This window comes from Neodiprion lecontei, chromosome 3, assembly GCF_021901455.1.
Source record: "Neodiprion lecontei isolate iyNeoLeco1 chromosome 3, iyNeoLeco1.1, whole genome shotgun sequence".
NCBI classification, from domain to species: Eukaryota; Metazoa; Arthropoda; class Insecta; order Hymenoptera; family Diprionidae; genus Neodiprion; species Neodiprion lecontei.
In genome coordinates this window covers 11,085,282-11,102,921 of record NC_060262.1, presented here as the reverse complement: position 1 = coordinate 11,102,921, position 17,640 = coordinate 11,085,282, and the positions used below count along the sequence as shown (strand labels likewise).

At 41.2% G+C, this 17,640-nt stretch overlaps 1 protein-coding gene across 3 annotated transcripts in view; it reads right to left on the bottom strand.

Moving 5' to 3' along the window:
- Nucleotides 1-17,640, bottom strand: part of LOC107228051 (zinc finger protein with KRAB and SCAN domains 8-like) — a 490,765-nt gene that overhangs the window by 272,815 nt on the left and 200,310 nt on the right. The window lies entirely within an intron of this gene.

Sequence of the window (17,640 nt, the reverse complement as noted above, 5' to 3'; positions counted from 1 at the left end):
TGGAACAACAACGTGAATTGAAGAAACGACTAGAACTGCTCATCAAGAATATTGGAGAAGTAAAACATCTGCTGAAAATCAGATCTGACCTCAATCAACTCACAAGACATTTTGAGCACATACAACTCGACAGTAACGATCATGGACTTTTCAAAATTGAACGAAGTCGCTCACCTGGAGACACTTTTGCCCTTGAAAAAGCTTTCGGACCTCGAAGTGTACTTCGAAAACCGAGTCAGCGGCGTTCGTCGGGTTAGAACAAAATTTGGTGATAAAATCATTCTGGACTTGGTAGACTCTTTCACGATTTTTCTACCGAACCGACTGACCAAGGCCCTCCAAAAATATGAAGATTTGTTCCAGAAGGTGACGACAGCCAGTAAGGAGATACGGTTGCATCTACACTATCTTGGCGGACCGTACGGCCAACTTGAATTCGCATACGTATAATCTGAGTATCACATTCAAATATCCACTGTCTTGTGGAAGTCTTACGTTCAATAAACAAATAAAAAGGATTGAAATTATGAATATTTTTCCATCTATCGTGTAACCATTTTGTATACCTACTTAATCCTCCTGTTATTCGAACGTACGTTTTGTACCTTCTGATTGCAACTAGAATTAAGTCTTAAAATCTAAGAAAATGCTACTTCAAACACCACTAAGCAACGATAGAGGGTTTCGAGCTGCGTTTGCGTAACTGTAATGAGAACTCTACGATAAATTCTGAACGTGTTCAATCAAGACCAGAGTGCAAGGTCGACCGATAGCTGCGGTAGTATACATTCAGAGCCAAGGATCTGCGGTGTTGAGTTTCTATCGCTCTAGGAATGAAAAACATAACTCGGTTTGGGTACAGCTCGGTCAAGTATGGGGAGCAAGGTTGAATCTGACATAAGCTTTGTATTGAAAAAAATTCTCTCTTGAGAGCTAAGGTGAAGGTGAAGGTGTAAGATTATTTCATGAATGTTCTTTAAAAAACAGTTTTATTGAGTACAATTTTTAGGGTGCAGTTGACAATTACTTCACAACGATAGTACAATAATTCTATTCAACACTATCATAACCAGGATGATATATGTATTCGCCAGGAATGCGGGACCGTTCTTGTGGACGCTTCTGCGCAGTAACACAAATCGTACACCCTCGCCATCCGAACAATATGATGATTTTGTAGCCAATTTTGAAGTATCAAAACGTTTTGTGCTGCACAGATTGCGTTTGGTATTGCATGCACGTCACATCTTAGGGACACAGCTGAAGTTTTTTGCAAGGTTTGAAGCGACGGACAGTCAAAGTCCAGCATATTGATGGTTTGAACTTTCGGGAAAATTTGAGGCAACCAATCTCGTTTTTCTTCTCCTTTTACGAACGCGGTTTCAGCTTTGCACAGTCTGTCTTCCATGGTCCACTCAACTTCCTCAAACGGTATGGTTCCACAGCTCCAAGGTAAACCGTGAAAATCGCGTTCTAATCAAGAATTTTGGCTTTTGTATTTGACGTCCAGTAAATCCTATTCGTAAGGTGGCTTGAAGAAAAACATTGATGGAGATGCTTCCGAGTAGATTGGAATTATAGCCAATTCTTTCAATGTCAAGGTATTGTGGAAGGGTCAACAAGAGCCTTGTATGTCAACGATAAGCTCTATCTTTAAACTGTGCGAGACAGTGGGAACGGGTCAGCTTTTATACCAACTTTTTCACCCCACTACTGGGCGGGTTGTATTCGACAATACGATCGTGAACAATCAAACAGTACACCGATGTTTCAGCGGGAAGGTTGGCTTGAGCTTCAAATTCAAGACGAATGTCGACAGGTCCGTACTTCAAAGATTCGTTTTTTTTTGAACAGTCGATAACGAATAAGGGGACGTCTCGAAGGAATTCACTCTTTGTCAGCAACGGCTCGGGGTTCTTGTCGTAGTAGGTATCTTGGAAGTTTGCGTACATCTCGCACAGGAGCGCGTACAGCTTACGACTCATGTTGAGGTTCAGGTTACCGTACGGATAAGATTGAGAGTTTAAAAATAGCTTGCGTCCGTGATATTGCAATGATCGAAATGACTTGCGTTCTTGCCGGTCTTGTTCTTTCTACTTGTTTGGAAATCCAAAATGACGTACCGAGGTTTTTCAAGTTGAGTAGAAGTTTTCACAGTCCAAACGTGTTTCGAGGTTGTGGGAAGTAAAGGATTTTCTTACAATGCCCAACTGCGGAAGCTCATCGCAATAGGCGGATCTCTCCAAATGAAATTAGATAGGTCAACTTTTTTCTGATCCGCGAGTTTCAAATACGGTATTAGCCATTCCACTGCATTGATCGTCATTTTGAATTCCTCCTCTTGAGTGTGCATGATTGCGTTGACGTCGGTTTTTGATCTCGTCAAAATTAAATCATGTTTCGCGTTGACAACGATCTTGCGGTACTCTTCAGCGAAACCCAATATCATGCTGAGCGGTATCAATACGTCAAAAGTACCCTCGGGATCGGTTTATTTTTTCTTCTTTTCTTCTACATCAAGCCATCCAGCGTTCTCCATGAGCCAAGTCTGACCAGGGTGCAGGGAAGCGTAACCCTTCATGAGACTTTTCAAGCCAACGTTCTTGCTTCTATCAATCTTAACTGCGTTAATTTCGTAGCGAATTTCTTCAAACAGATGACAGATGGCGTTGTTTACGAGCTGTGTGTTCACAGTAGCTGTACCATCAGGTTTGAGGAGTCGTCCGTGGATATGTACCGAACTTTTGCTGGGTAATATGCATAAATCCTGATGCTGAACGGTGATTCGAATTTCATCGCTGTTGTTGAAAGTTGACGAGGCGTAAGGTTTGTGAGCGTGAATCTCGTAATGCGCAACGGATTCGTCAAAGACGACTGGTGTTTGAATGCTCAAGATTTCCTCCTCTATGGCACGTAGCAGATGATAAAAAAGCAAAATCGGATTTTTATTTGTCGGAAATTCCTCTTCCAAAAGGTGTCAGTTTCAGACCCAGAGCTATCAGGAACTACACGTATCGAGGTGTTAACGGTTCGAGAATCGATCGATGACTGACTTGATCAGGGCATGCCGACTTACTGATACACCTACTCTTTGACAGTCTGTTATATACAATTTCCATCGTTTATCGCGATTTGATATGTAGTCTCACAGTAATAACTTCTCCATGAAAATTAACCAGGTCTCCGTCTTGATCCACTAACCGGAGCTAAACGTGATCTATGGTCCTGACGGTGATCGGAAGGTGAATGACGTGCGACGGTACTTCCACAATCTTATATGATGGTGGGACAGTCGGGTAAAACTCGTGAATAGTGTGTACTTTGTGTCCATTGAGGTAGGCGCCCGTTGTAATGCTACACTCGACTCGCAACGCGTTGACCCTGAGTATAGTTACAGGCACGTCTGATTCGTGAGTTTTATCAACCTCCAATACACGTGGTGTAAATCCCAAAAGTTGAGCAATGGAATCATTCGGCTCAAAGTTAATCGTGTGGTTGCATGTGATTTCGCTGCGTAATGTATTATTGTTGGGTTTGATGGCGAGCCTGATATCTGTATTTCTTAGCACGTTTTGAAGATACTTCTCTATGTCCTCGATCTCGTAGCTGCCGGTAGGTATGGTGATCACTTTGTCAGCTACGTAAATTTTATTGTGACCGACATCAACGTTGGGAATCGAATTAAAGGTTAACAGCTCTACCAAGCCAAGAGCATAACTTTTATCACGAGCAAGTTCGATCGGTGGGAAATATTGTGCCTCGAGTATCGAAGAGGTTCCCGAAATCGTTAACGTTAACGAATCATCCATGACTGCGAGTGGTAGACTGACTTTGACGAATCACGCACCATGTTTATATAGCTCTCCACTCAGAAATTTCAGACACAAGTGTCCGCATTCAAATGTATCGTAATCCTGATACCTCTCATGATTGTATTTGACGCTACCAACGCCGAGGTATTTTATGAGGTCCGAGGGTGGTTGAAGGTTGCCGAAACTGTCAAAGTAATCGATATTATTGTCGCGTTTCTTGTACGCAACCCAGTGTGTTCCCGGACCGTCTTTGTCGTCAAGGTTGATTATAGCTGACTCGTTTTTTCGTGGACCGTTTTCGGGCATTTCGTTTCGCATGAAAACACCGCGGAAATGCGGAACCCTCAAGATTTTTGCATATTTCAACAAGTCCCAATCAGTCAACGCTCGACGTGGTAGCATCGCATCTAGTTTTTTGAAAGATGGAGACCAAGACCTGTTTTGTACGGTTTCATGTGAAGCCCTTTGCCCAACGCGATAGCTTCCATAGTTTTGTTGTGTCGTTTGCTTTCCTCCAATTCTCGTTTAGCCGCGCTCGCATCGTTCACAGCTTTTGCTATACCTGCCGCACCACCGGCTAACGCACCCGTAGCGCTGAGACCGGCAAAAATAGGAATCAGAAACGGTAGAAAACCACCGACTTTCGAAGGTACCGGTAGGACGCGAGGTGTTCGCACTTTACATTTACCACCCGCTTTTTTAACGGCGTTCTCAGCTCCCTTCAGCGCAGATTCGATAGCTACTTTTGCATCGTTGCTTGGAACCATGGAACGTTTTGCAGCATTTACAATTTTTCTCAAGGTCACATTTTTTGACTTTCGCATTCCCATTCCGAGTTTTGATTTTACTTTCATTGTATTAGCTACTGCCCAAGCGGCTGCCTTCTCACCCAAATTTGCGTCCTTTGCGAGAACCCGTTTCCAAGCTTTCTCAGCCAACACCCTATCAGCCTCGTTTCTAACCTCAAGGTTCTCACGATTTTTCGAATACGCTATATCGTGTTCCTTACACGCTGCATCGAGAGGATTGATACCGGAATCGCCTCTCGCGAGTCTTTTCGTCAACTTCGTACCAGGACCGCAGTATTGGTAACCGGGAACATGCAACTCGATCGGAAGTTTGTTGATGATTCTATTCACCAGACCCTTGCCACGATGTTGCCGCCTGCTGCTGCTTCGTTTACCTCTGTACGCGATCATGTTCGTGCGTTGACTGAAGAAAAGTGCTTTAAAACGGGGTATTTATAGCAAATCCGATCAGTCATGTCCGAGATGCGGTTTGAGAAACAACCTACCAAGCTTCCCGTGATGAATTGTGACAAACTTTCGGAGCAAAATGTCGAAAAGCACAAACGGCACGGTGAATTACTCCCGAACAGTGTACGTGCGATATTCTGTGGACCGTCGAATTGTGGTAAAACTAATGCGTTGCTCACACTTATAACCCATCCCAATGGACTCAGATTTGAAAATATCTACATCTACTCGAAATCTCTCAACCAACCTAAATACCAATTAGTGAAGCAATTGCTGGACCATGTTGAGAATACGGAGTATTTTGCGTTTACCAAGCGTAAGCAAGTGATTCCACCGGAAGAAGCACGGCCCAACTCAATAATCATATTTGACGATGTAGCGTGCGAGAAGCAGGACAATATTAGAGCCTACTTTTGCATGGGTAGACATCACGACGTTGACTGTTTCTATCTCTGTCAGACGTACGCGCGTATTCCCAAACATCTCGTGCGCGACAACGTAAACTTACTCGTGTTATTCAAACAAGACGATATGAACCTGAGACACGTATACAACGATCATGTGAACACCGATATGTCTTACACAGAGTTTAAAAGTGTGTGCTCTGCATGCTGGAACGGTGAGAAGTACGGGTTTCTGGTGATCGACAAAGACAGTGAGCTCAACGAAGGACGATACAGGAGGGGATTCGATTCTTTTGTTAGCCTGGAAAAGGAATAAAATTTACCGTTTTCGAGCGAGAGACGCAGTAGCGCTGCAGACTCAGTTGCGTCAACATGCAGAGCTCTGAAATTTCCAAGCAAAAAGATGTCCTACATCAGATCGCTCAAGCAAGTGCTGCGATCCGTCGAAAACACAGATTGCTCAAGTCGGGCAGGGAATCTACGACTCAGAAATTGAGTGACGTTTTCAAACCAGTAGTGACTCCGTTGCAAGAACTGGTGAATGTTACAAAAGACACCAAACCTGTCAAACAAGAGGTGGAAGAAATTAAAGAAGAAATAAAGGAGATGAAAAATGAAACGAAAAATGAAACTGTCTCGGAAATGAACGATTCCTTTGCTTCGGCGGGGGATGAAACAGTCGTAGAAACACCGGTCGAGGACGAGTATTTTGCACTGATGAGAGATGCGAAGACAAAAGGCGAATTGGACAACGTGTACGGTGTACGCAACCTCTCAAACGGACTGATGATCGGTGATTTGTTGATATCTTTTGAGAGTGACTACGTTCGTATTGGCGACACGCGTTACCCGAAAACGAAGGGTTCGCTGGAACTTTTTTTCAAAAAGAAGCCCGACGGTTCTTCTGTGAGCGCCGGAGATCGGGAAAATTTTAAAAACATAATCCTCGCAACGAACGCGCATAAGAAGTATTACTCATCCGACGGGGCTGTTCGAAACGATAACAGTTACAAATTTAGAAATGTCATAGCCGAATTAATGGATTATTCTCCGTCACCTCGCCGAAAGGGTAAAGGTCTACTTCCGCAAGCTATGATCACTCGACAAGGTGTTGAAACGGAATACGTCTTCTGGGATGATCCAAACGAGTTGGTGGAGCGTCTTCGTTCACTCCTGGCATCTCAGGCAGCGGGAAATCCGAGTCACAATAACGAAATAATCTCCATTATCGAAGAGCTACGCGAAGCAGGAATCATTTATTAAGCAGCTCCCGTCATTTTTGCATTCATTACCGAGATGAGCGTCGACGTGTTTGGACGTCAGCTGAATAAAAACACGACCGCGAGCACTCGCGGTCCTCCGGGTGTCGGGTTTCAAATAACAGCGGACGGGCATTACGATATACGGAACAAGAGACTGTGCAACGTCGCGGATCCCGCAGAGCCGAACAATGCTGTAACTTTAAAAACCTTGAGACGAAAATTCAGCGTGCTGCAAAAACGAATCGACAACCTCGATCAAATGATCAAAGCTTTGGAGATCACCACGGAGAAAGCCTTGGATACCTTCTACACAGACTTTAAAACAGGCAGAGACTTGTCGATTCGAAACGCGGAAATCATTTCCAAATTGGACACCAGACTAATAGCGTTGGAATATGAACGAGGAAAAGCAAGCACTGGTGACGGAACTGCATAAGCCTGCACGCCGGAATTACCCGCGTCGACGTGTAGACGTGCGCGGCATCGACGAGACCTGGCGGGCGGATCTTGTTGATATGACGTCGTACGCTGGGCAAAACAAAGGCTACAAGTACATGCTCACAGTCATTGATGTCTTTTCAAAGTATGCGTGGGCTGTACCGATAAAGAGCAAGTCTGGAGATGATGTTACGAAGGCAATGGAATCTGTGCTTGTCCAAGGACGGGTACCGAAAAATTTACACGTCGACAGAGGAACGGAATTTTACAACTCGAAATTCGAATCGCTTATGACACGCTACGGAATCAAACTTTACTCCACGTACAGTAATTTGAAGGCTTCGATCTGTGAACGTTTCAATCGCACGCTGAAAGGTAAAATGTGGACACGGTTCAGCATGCAAGGAAGCTACAAGTGGCTCGATATCTTATCCGATTTGGTTTCGGCTTACAACAACGTCAAACACCGAACCATAAGAATGAAACCGTCGGATGTCACCGTTGCAAACGAGAGGCTGTTGTTACGTCAGGCTTACGGAGGGCTTCGAGCGATACCTACCGTATCGGCAAAGTTCAAATCCCGCGACAAAGTTCGAATCAGCAAATTCAAAAATGTCTTCGAGAAAGGTTACACTCCCAATTGGACGACCGAAATATTCACGATAAGTCGAGTGGAAAATACTCATCCTGTGACGTACAAGCTCAAAGACTACCGAGATCAACCCATCGCTGGTGGTTTCTACGAACAAGAGCTCCTCAAGGTTAAGCATCCGGATATCTATCTGGTGGAGAAGGTGCTCAAGAAGCGTGGAAGAAAAATATACGTTAAATGGTTAGGTTTTGACAATACACACAACAGTTGGATAAACGAATCGGACATGTAACATTTTAATAAATGAATTTTTTGTAAAAACGTATGTCCCTCTTTATTTTATATCCGACACACAACAAGTATGCGTCTTTTTAGACAATCGACAGACATGGTACAGTTATAAATTACAAAGCTTAGGCTTGTAGCCCCACGGAAGCGTGTCGGTTGTATTTTGAAACACGATCCGCTTGTCGTCATTCCAGCTCAGTGCTACTTTCTGCTGTTCTACGGTGTATACCTCGTGCTTTCGACTCATGATCAAATGCTGATTTGAGGATAGATTTTCACGTTTCAACGCACAGTCCAAATAATCGTTAAAGGTTATTTTTCTTAACGCTGATCCTCTGACTCCTTTGGCACGTTTAGTGTCTGTCTCATCTCCCATGACTCGGAACGCGTACAGTTTAGCTCGTAACCCTACAAATTCGAGCATGATTTTGCCGTTGTTCTCGTCTTTCATCAAACCGAGAACTTTTTTGTTCGCTAGAGGCATTCCATAAGCGTTGTCAAGAGGATAATCCGACGTGTCAAATTTATGCAAGTCCTCCTTCATGTGTTCGTAAATGTCGGGGACGGTAAAATTGTAAATTAAACTATCTGTATCTGTGTACATTAATTTTGCTCGGTTACCGAATTTCTGTTTGATATAATTGTAATGAAAATCGTAGATGTATGTTTTGGCTAGATCCATGATGGAGAAACCTGCGTACAATGGTTTATTCAACTTGACTTTCATCTTACTCAATTCAACGATAATCATATCTTTGCCGAAAACGGTGCAGCTGTGAAAATTAGGCTTGGCTATGGTAGCTCTCGCACCGTACCGTCCATCCCATTTCGTGATCAGTCGAACATCTCTGTACTTTCGCACGTTTTCCATAGTTTTGCCAAAAACTGCGTTGTTCATTAGCTTGTAAAAATTTTTCTCAAATTCGTTGTCAGATTTTTTTCGCAAATCGGTATTTAAATCTATGTATTTTTTCAGCCACGCAGTTTGCTTGAATTTGAGAACTCTATGAATTTTGAGTAATTTTAAACCTAATTGTAAACATTGTTTCAGAACGCGGTAGTGAACAACGTAGTTTTTCTTGGAAAATAGCGTGGGTGTCAATTTTGGCTGTTTATTGGTCGAAATCGGAGGTACATAGTGCTCCGGACACAATGGTAAATCCTTATGAGTTTCATGCAGTTCCGCAGGATATTCCAAATCTACCTCCAGCACGTAACCAAACTCCGCATCGTCCGAGATGGTAAGAACGTCGCATTGTCCGAAGTCTGATAACCATTCGAAGGAACTGTATGGCAGAGCAAAGCTCATAGCAGCACCGTACAAATTATTAACGTCAAAGTACATGAGATAAGATTCTTCGACCTCAGGATCGAATTCCTCTCCCATGTACCTGTTGTTGGCCTTTGCGTATCTGTTCGAACACTGTGATACACCACCACGAATACCCTTTTCGATAAACATAACCATGTCTATGTCGGTGAGAAGCTCGAGTTCGATGCCTGTACATTTTAACATTGCATCAAACGACAGACCGGGCGCTGTGTAGTAATGTAACGGGTCCAGTTTGTACGTCGTCCAACAGCTCTGTCGAAAGTTTTGAAAAACGTCGGCCAGTAAAAACACGTCCGTCTGTAAATACAAGTCCGAATACTCTCCCAAAGTTTGAACGTTAAAAGTTTGCCAAACTTTACATGCATGAGCATAGTCGTCGTCTGATATATCCCGATCATTTAATTTTGAGTAAAATTGATGTTTGGATGGTAGCCGTGTGTCCTCGAGCTTCTCCCAACTGTCTATGTATTCGTACGGGAACACTCCTTTTCTGGTCAATAACTGAAATTTATCTGACCTATGATAAAATTTTCGTGTGATTGATTTCTGATCATCACCGAGATACGTTGCTAATTTCTCAAGACTACTGGGCATGAAGCGGTACGAATCTACGAATCTGAACTTTATATCTGTCCCCTCGACGTATTTTGTAAATGAAATGTACTTTTCTTTGTTTACGGGTAGAAGCTCAGTTGTGCCCTCGAACGATGTAGCCAGTGCTTTGATCAGGAAATGTGAATCGTAACCCGACAGATTGTGGAATATCACTGGGATGGTGTGCGAATTTTGGTAATTTAGATTACAGCTGCGGTGAGCAGCACCACGGTACTTTCCCGTGAAATGGCAGTGATCACGATGTTTCACGTCTGTGAGCGTAAACGGTTTTTCACAAATATGACAGACCGCCGACAAATCAAATTCGTTGATCTGATTGAAATTTAGTGGTTCCATCGGTACAACAGTCTTGTAATATCCCTCTAACGAAAGTGCCAATTCCTTCAACTCGTTCACAAACCATTGGATGCAAGTTTCTCCACGATTAATTTTGAATTTTGAAAGCGAATCGTCAAACGCGCAATGTAGATAGTAAGCTATACTATACGGAAGATGCTTCTGATAAATTGTTCTATTTTCCCCAAAACTTTCACGCGTGGGTTGCAGTAAACATTCGAGATCCGCGTAAATGCAGAATGGAACGGTTTCTTTGTGCTTGAAATTTTTGAATTTCAGTATTTTTTCCTCATCTGTAGGTAGAATAACTTTGGTTTTGTTTAAATTCATGCAATCAGCTCGGTGCTTCAACAAACATCTTTCGAAATTGAAATGAGACAGACACCTATCGCACAACCAAGTTTGACATTTATGCTTGGAAATTTGAGATCTTGTTAATCGAGACAGATTTCGAATCCATGTAAAATGAAAGATTCTATTTTTTTCATAATTTACCATTTCATCATCATCGTCATCGTCAGTGGTTTCAGTTTCTATCGCCAAAAGATGAATTACAGGTTTATCAGACTTATTCTGACTCAGGTGAATCGGTACTATTTCACTTTTTTTCCGATCACCTTGGTCTATACCATAAACGTTAATTGATAGGTCGTTAAGCTTCTCAAATTTTGAAATGGTGTTTTTGTCTAGAGACATAGGAAACGTTATACCATCATACCGTAGCACTGAGCTGAAATGTGGATACGAAGTAATTTTACTGGGATTGTTGTCGGCTGGGAACAGAGCTGCGGTGACCGACCAGAGGAAGCAATACGAGTCGCTGTCACGGATGTTGACGACAGCCTTCTTATCTTGAATATCTTTGGGTAGTGGTGTGTATGTGAAGACACCGCCTCGTAGTGGCACGTACTTGTTGATATTCACAGTCAAATTGATTATTTCGGTCAGCGACCAGCCTGAATCCTTTTCCTGGAAATCTTCCACCTTTTTCAACAAACGCTCCGTCGCGTTTTCGATGAACCATTCGTTGATATCCGTTGTCTGGAGGATGATTTCATTTCTCGTATTAAAAAATTTGATCTCTTCCACCGTGCGATCAACTTTTCTGAGTTCAAATTTACAAGCCAGGATAACGTTGGCTTTCAAGCTCCCGTCTTTCTTCAGAGCGTTTTTCAGTCTCGTCACAGCTAGTACCTTTGCGTCTTCTAGAAATCTCTCCACATCTTTATGCTTCAAATTGACGATGGATCCAGTTCGAATTCTACTCTCGAAAGCTGATTCCAAATCTTCCCACCGTACTCGATCGCTTCTTCGTCGGCTTCGTAATCCGTCACCCACTTTCTGCAATTGTTGAAATTTGACTGTCAACGATTTCAGAATTCCAATTGTAGTCAAAATTCTTGTCTTCTCCCCGATCGTTGAGGCGTTGTTGCGTAAGATTTTATTCAAAAGCCTGATATTTTGGGTTCCGAGTCGAATCCATTTTGCAATTTCTGCCGGCGACGATTTTTCCGATAAAATCTTGAACGCCGATTCCATAATATCGATCAATCTCAAACACTTCGCGGATTCCATCTTGAGCTTTTTCCTCACGTATGCTTGACAGCTTGTGACGTAATGATCGTTTGCAGTGATGAGCGTCCTTTTTTATAAGGCAGCTGTACGGATGCGCGCGCACCTTTTGGCATTCCAAGAGCGATAGTAACCCGACACCGCAGGCTCTGTACCGCGACTATCGGTCGACCTTGGATATCAAACCGAGTAAGTGAAAAACGATTCTCGGAACCATTAATTTTGGAATGTCACGTGGTTGATAAGGTGGTTAGACAAAACAATGCGTTCGACAAGTTTCGACGGCGAGCGGTATGCGGTCAAAGGATTTCGGTGCGACGTTGGGACAAACAATTCTCGGAACCATTAATTTTGGAATGTCACGTGGTTGATAAGGTGGGAAAGGAATGTGAGGTGGTTGATAAGGTGGGAAAGGAATGTGAGGTGGTTGACGTTACACGTCAGCAGTCCTACCGTGGGAAAGGAATTCGGAGTGGTTCATGTTACACATCAGCAGTCCTATCGTGGGACAGGCGAGCACTACAGACCTCCGGTCGGTAAGATTGTCGGTAAAACAGCACGATTTTGACCCTTGATCGATACAACTGTCGGTAAGATTGTAGGTAAAACAGCACGATTTTGACCCTCGATCGATACAACTGTCGGTAATTGACGTTCGGTACGTCAGACTGTGACGTCATCGCGGAAAAGGGTTTGAGTCTGGGCTGCGCGGAGCGGCTCGGTCGGTAAAGAAGGTGTTTGTATCCAGAACCCCCCTTGGTATACTACTAAAACACCAGCACTATGTTTACATGTTCCACTGTTCCCAGCTGTACAGCTGCACACTGAGGAAATAACCTTATCAGTTTTACTAATAACTGTTGTTATTTCGTGAGGATCTCCCCGAGTATTGGATGATTGTATACAATATGATAATAATTCATACTGCTCTTCATTTTCACTCAAAATTCCCGTATAAATTAAATGATTCGCATTGACAACCTGCTCGCCTTCAATAAAATTTCGGCTTCTCGTTGTAGACTCCAAATAATCCAATACTTTGCACATTGATAAAAACATTTTTTTTATTATTAATAGAACTTAGGGTAATGTCCTTTTTTAATGTTTATTATTAATAAAATTTAAGAAACGGATTTGTTTACATACAGTTTACATATGACATTAATCAGCCGACCCGATTTCGCTAGTTCAAAATATAGTCACCAGTTGGCGTGATTGCAACTCCCGCTTACCAATAGTACATGAAAAATTATACCGAAAACATATTCTCAAGTTGGTTGTTACACGTTTATCGGAACCGCGTGATATTCGATTAAGTGCATTCAATTAAACGTATAATAATTGTTTACGGATATCGTTTTTACGTTAAATCAACACACATTAAGTACGTGTATTATTATAAAAAAAATTTTCCAATGAACACGCTTATTAAACGTGTTTGAACCACGAAAAATGGTGGCTATAACAGGTATATATTAAACGTCTACGTTAACATTTAAATTGCGTTCTTTCATACTTGTTTCATTACGTTTCCGAAAACCGTAATTTCGACGTTTACTTCAACCGTGGAATATCCGGATCATAATCACTAACAGAAAACGTTGATGAGCGCAGTCGAAAAAACCTATATCAGGGCGGACATTTTTCACAAGAAAAAACGTATGTGCTGAACGATTATTCAACTATATACAACGTTATTTTTCGACGAATTTCTTAGGATTTATTTACCAGCAATGTTTATTGGGTAGCAGGCAAGCTAGCCGCGAGTTACAGGAGAACCTGCTGACTCAACGTTTGAAAATCCTAAAAAAATTCTTAAAAAATTCTCAAAAAATGTTGTTTTTTATCCTGATTATTTTGACACCCACGCCATGATCGAACCATTTTCGACTACTTCTTGTGCACCCGAAACATTTTAATCACAAAAACACCAGGAGGTGTTGAGGATTTTCAAACGTTAAAACATGGTTTTTTTGTTGAGCCAAAATATGTAAGTGCTAAACAAAAACCGAAAAGAAAATCTATAACCCCCTCATCCATTAATTACAAATATAGGAAATACTATAATTTCCCTTATATTTTCCTAGATGATTACAAAAAAGCAACGGAGAAAAATGTTAACTTTATTGCGCATGGGACATCTGATAGCGGAGGCAATGCAGATCATGCAGACGTTACTGGATGCGAAGATGAAACGTTTTCAAGAAATGAGAATAATAAAAAAAAGCGCAGGCATGGAAAACATAAACACAAATCTAAAAAATCTACAAAAAAAGCTAAGAAGCATGACAGGTACGAAACTTCCAGCATTTCTCGAAGCCCTAAGGCGTGCACGTCTAACTCCTGCGAGCCCAGTACCTCTCGAAGCTCTGTACCTAGCACTTCTGAGGATCTCGAATCCAGTACTTCTGGAAGCCACATACGCACTTCTCGGAGCTCTAAATCAAGCACTTCTAAGTCTCGCAAACCTAGTACCTCTCGAAGCCCGACACCCAGTACTTCTCGAAGCTCTAAATCAAGTGCTTCTAGGTCTGGCAAACCTAGTACCCTTCGAAGCCCGATGCCTAGCACTTCTGACAATGAATCTCATGAACCTAGCATTCATCGAAGCCCCACACGCAGCATTTCTCGAAGCCCCATACGCAGTATTTCTCGAAGCCCCGATTCTCAAAAGATACACAATACGCCTAATGCTATGTCAGAACACATGTCAGATGACATATCGGTCGGCCATGGTTCGATGAGATTGCTAACCTCAACACCAGTTCAGGCCGCTGAAATGTCTGCTTTTCGTAGCACTTCCCGAGGTGTGTTGAGTGGAGGAACGAACGTTACGTCTGGCATTCGTATGGACCCACCGATGTCATTCCAGCAGCAACTTTTAAACATATTAAAGAATGTTGGATCCATGTGCGAGCAAAATCAGATCCTACTCGGTGAAATATCAAGAGGACAGTTAAAAGCATTCGAAGTAGCAGAAAAGCCAGCTGATACACCGATATTTCCTTTTGAAACTGTCCACGAAATCGAGAAATACGATCGGCGTTTAGGAAGTAGAGAGACTCATCGTTTGTACCTCGTAAGTAAGAATTTGATCACACCTTCACCTTCAGAGATTCAGTTACTGCATTTGCACATTCTCAATGTACATATGTTACGATCGCACTTTTTTTTCTACGGACCTCATAATAAACCCGTGGTTTTTTCTAACTTTCATACCAAAAAGAATCCCGTACAAGTCATATTTCGTCATTGAGAAAATAAACTGGTCATTGGCACCAATCAAATATATTATTGATTTTTGTCATAAGGTGATTTTGTTCTTGTAGGGGAGAGCGGGACAAAGCGAGCAGCGGGGCAGAAGGGGCACGTCGGCAAAGAGAAAAAAAAAATCCGAAAATTTTATATTTCTTTTTTCAATTCAAAATATGTTAAAAAAAAATAATAAATCAGAAATTTGATTAGAACCAAAAATTTTTAATTTTTGCCTTTGTTTTTTGAAAATTTAGGAAATTTTTTTGTTCGAAAAGATTATTAATTGAAAAAAAACCTAAAATTTTAGCACAATTTTTTTTTCTGAGGTGCCCCCTTTGCCCCGCTCTCCCCTATACCTTTGTTTCCTTAGGACGTTAGTTAAATTATCAGTAGTACATGAATCTCAATATTTTTGCATTGTTGCCAAAGCTTTGTGCTTTTATAATTTGAATTTTCCACGAAAAATGTTGTCCAGTGTAAATTCGAGACTATTCAATACATTTTTTTCATTAACATATAAGGCCGTTCAAAGAAGTCACTAAATACTCACGTATTCCTCATTCATCAACCAGTGTAACTAATAAATGCTCATACAGATAAAGAGACTTGCTGCATTGGGTGGCTTGAATCCAAGAAAGGCAGCTATGAATATGATGCGCTTCCTCATTGCGGATAAAGTTGGAATGGAATATAACTGGCTTGGACACAACGAGAAGGAGCCCTTCTACAAAAAAAAATACAGTCACATGCATTTTGGGTGAGAAGACTATTCTTGTAATCTAGTTCATATTCTATACGAAATGGATTATGTGAAAAAAATTACAGAGCAGGCTCCTAAATTAACCCATATAAATTCATTTTTTATCTGATATGACGATAGAAGGAAGAGTACTTGAAATAGAAGACCATATAGAGAATCAAAAATCGGTCTTTTATGCTTTCTATGACCATGAATAATCCTAGAACGGATACCATTATTTTTATATCATGATACTATGTGACAAGAGAAACATTTTCAACTTTGAGCGCAGGGGTTTGAATTTTTTTCTCTCACATGCTACTGACACTACTCAAATATTAAGGTATGTCATTTAGGATCTCGCCTTTTATAGTCATTTAGTGCTGCAACAGCTGATTTTCATCCAAGATTCCCTAGGGTCTTCCCTTAACCAATAGTATGAATAAGAAGTGCTCGTACATACGATTACACAGCCACACAAAAAAAAAGTGTAGAACTTTTTTAGAGACCATTCTCTTCCTATGTATTTTGAGGCGCTAAATCCGAATTTGAGGTCAAAATACTTTCAGCACGTGGTTGGCTGTCAATACTTGTAGTGCCAACCCAATCGTATATTAAGGTAATGGAACAACGATAGTAATATAACTGATCTGACCTTATTATTGAATTCAGTGGCTTGAAATCCATAATAACACCATGTTTTTCCATCATATACTCGAAAAATAGGTTTTTCAATGTTATCTCCAAACTGAATCGGATAAGATGCTATTTTGACCTCAAATTCGGATTCAGCACCTCAAAATACATAGGGATACAATGGTCTCCAAAAAAGTTCTACACCTTTTTTTTGTGTGGCTGTGTTATTTGAATAGCCTTTCGTCAATGAGATGTCAACATTTTGTAAGACAGACAAAAATATAATCTCGAACCACATTTGTCATGTTTATAGACAATTAGATCCACTCCATAAAAACCAAAACGATATCTGTCCAGATATTGTCGTAAATTCCTTCGTAATATTATTCTGGTAGACCTTGCTTTTCGGTATAGAAAGGGTAAATTTTTCGTGCCAGTGACGCTCGTTTACAGCAATTTCTTATCCAGTTTTTTGAACCGCTTGTTTTCATCCTCAAATAATTAGAAATCTTTCAGTACAATTCCAAACACAGACTTTGATCTGTGTATCACTCAACATTCTAATTTTACAAAGTGTTGAATTAAAAACCTATCATTTGCTTAAAAAGTGAATACGGATGTTCATAATGCGCTTACGCATATTTTATCAATTTCAGAAGCAATTCGTTTGGTCTTCAAGATAAAAGAAGGAGCTACAGACAGAGCTATAGAAGACGCGATTGAAGATTGGTTGAAGCAGTCGAAGCGAAGACGGGATCTGCGCAAATCCTAATATAATGATCGACTTTGAAATACAAGTTCAAATTTATAAGTTTTACGTATAATTAGTGTTTTAAGGAATGTTGTTGATCATACATTTGTGAGACTACGATAGTGTGTGTTTATCAGCCAAGAGATGCGATTATTATATTTGATGTCGAGTTATTGTTTTCGAGATTTTAGTTTGTTTCTTGATAGAAGTATTTGACTTATATAACCTTCCAAAAAAATTAATATCATGTCATTAACCTAAGGAACAGAGGAAACCAAAGTAGTAGATGTTCGCCTTTATAATACAAGTTCAAATCAATAAGTTTTACGTTTAATTAGTGTTTTAAGTGTG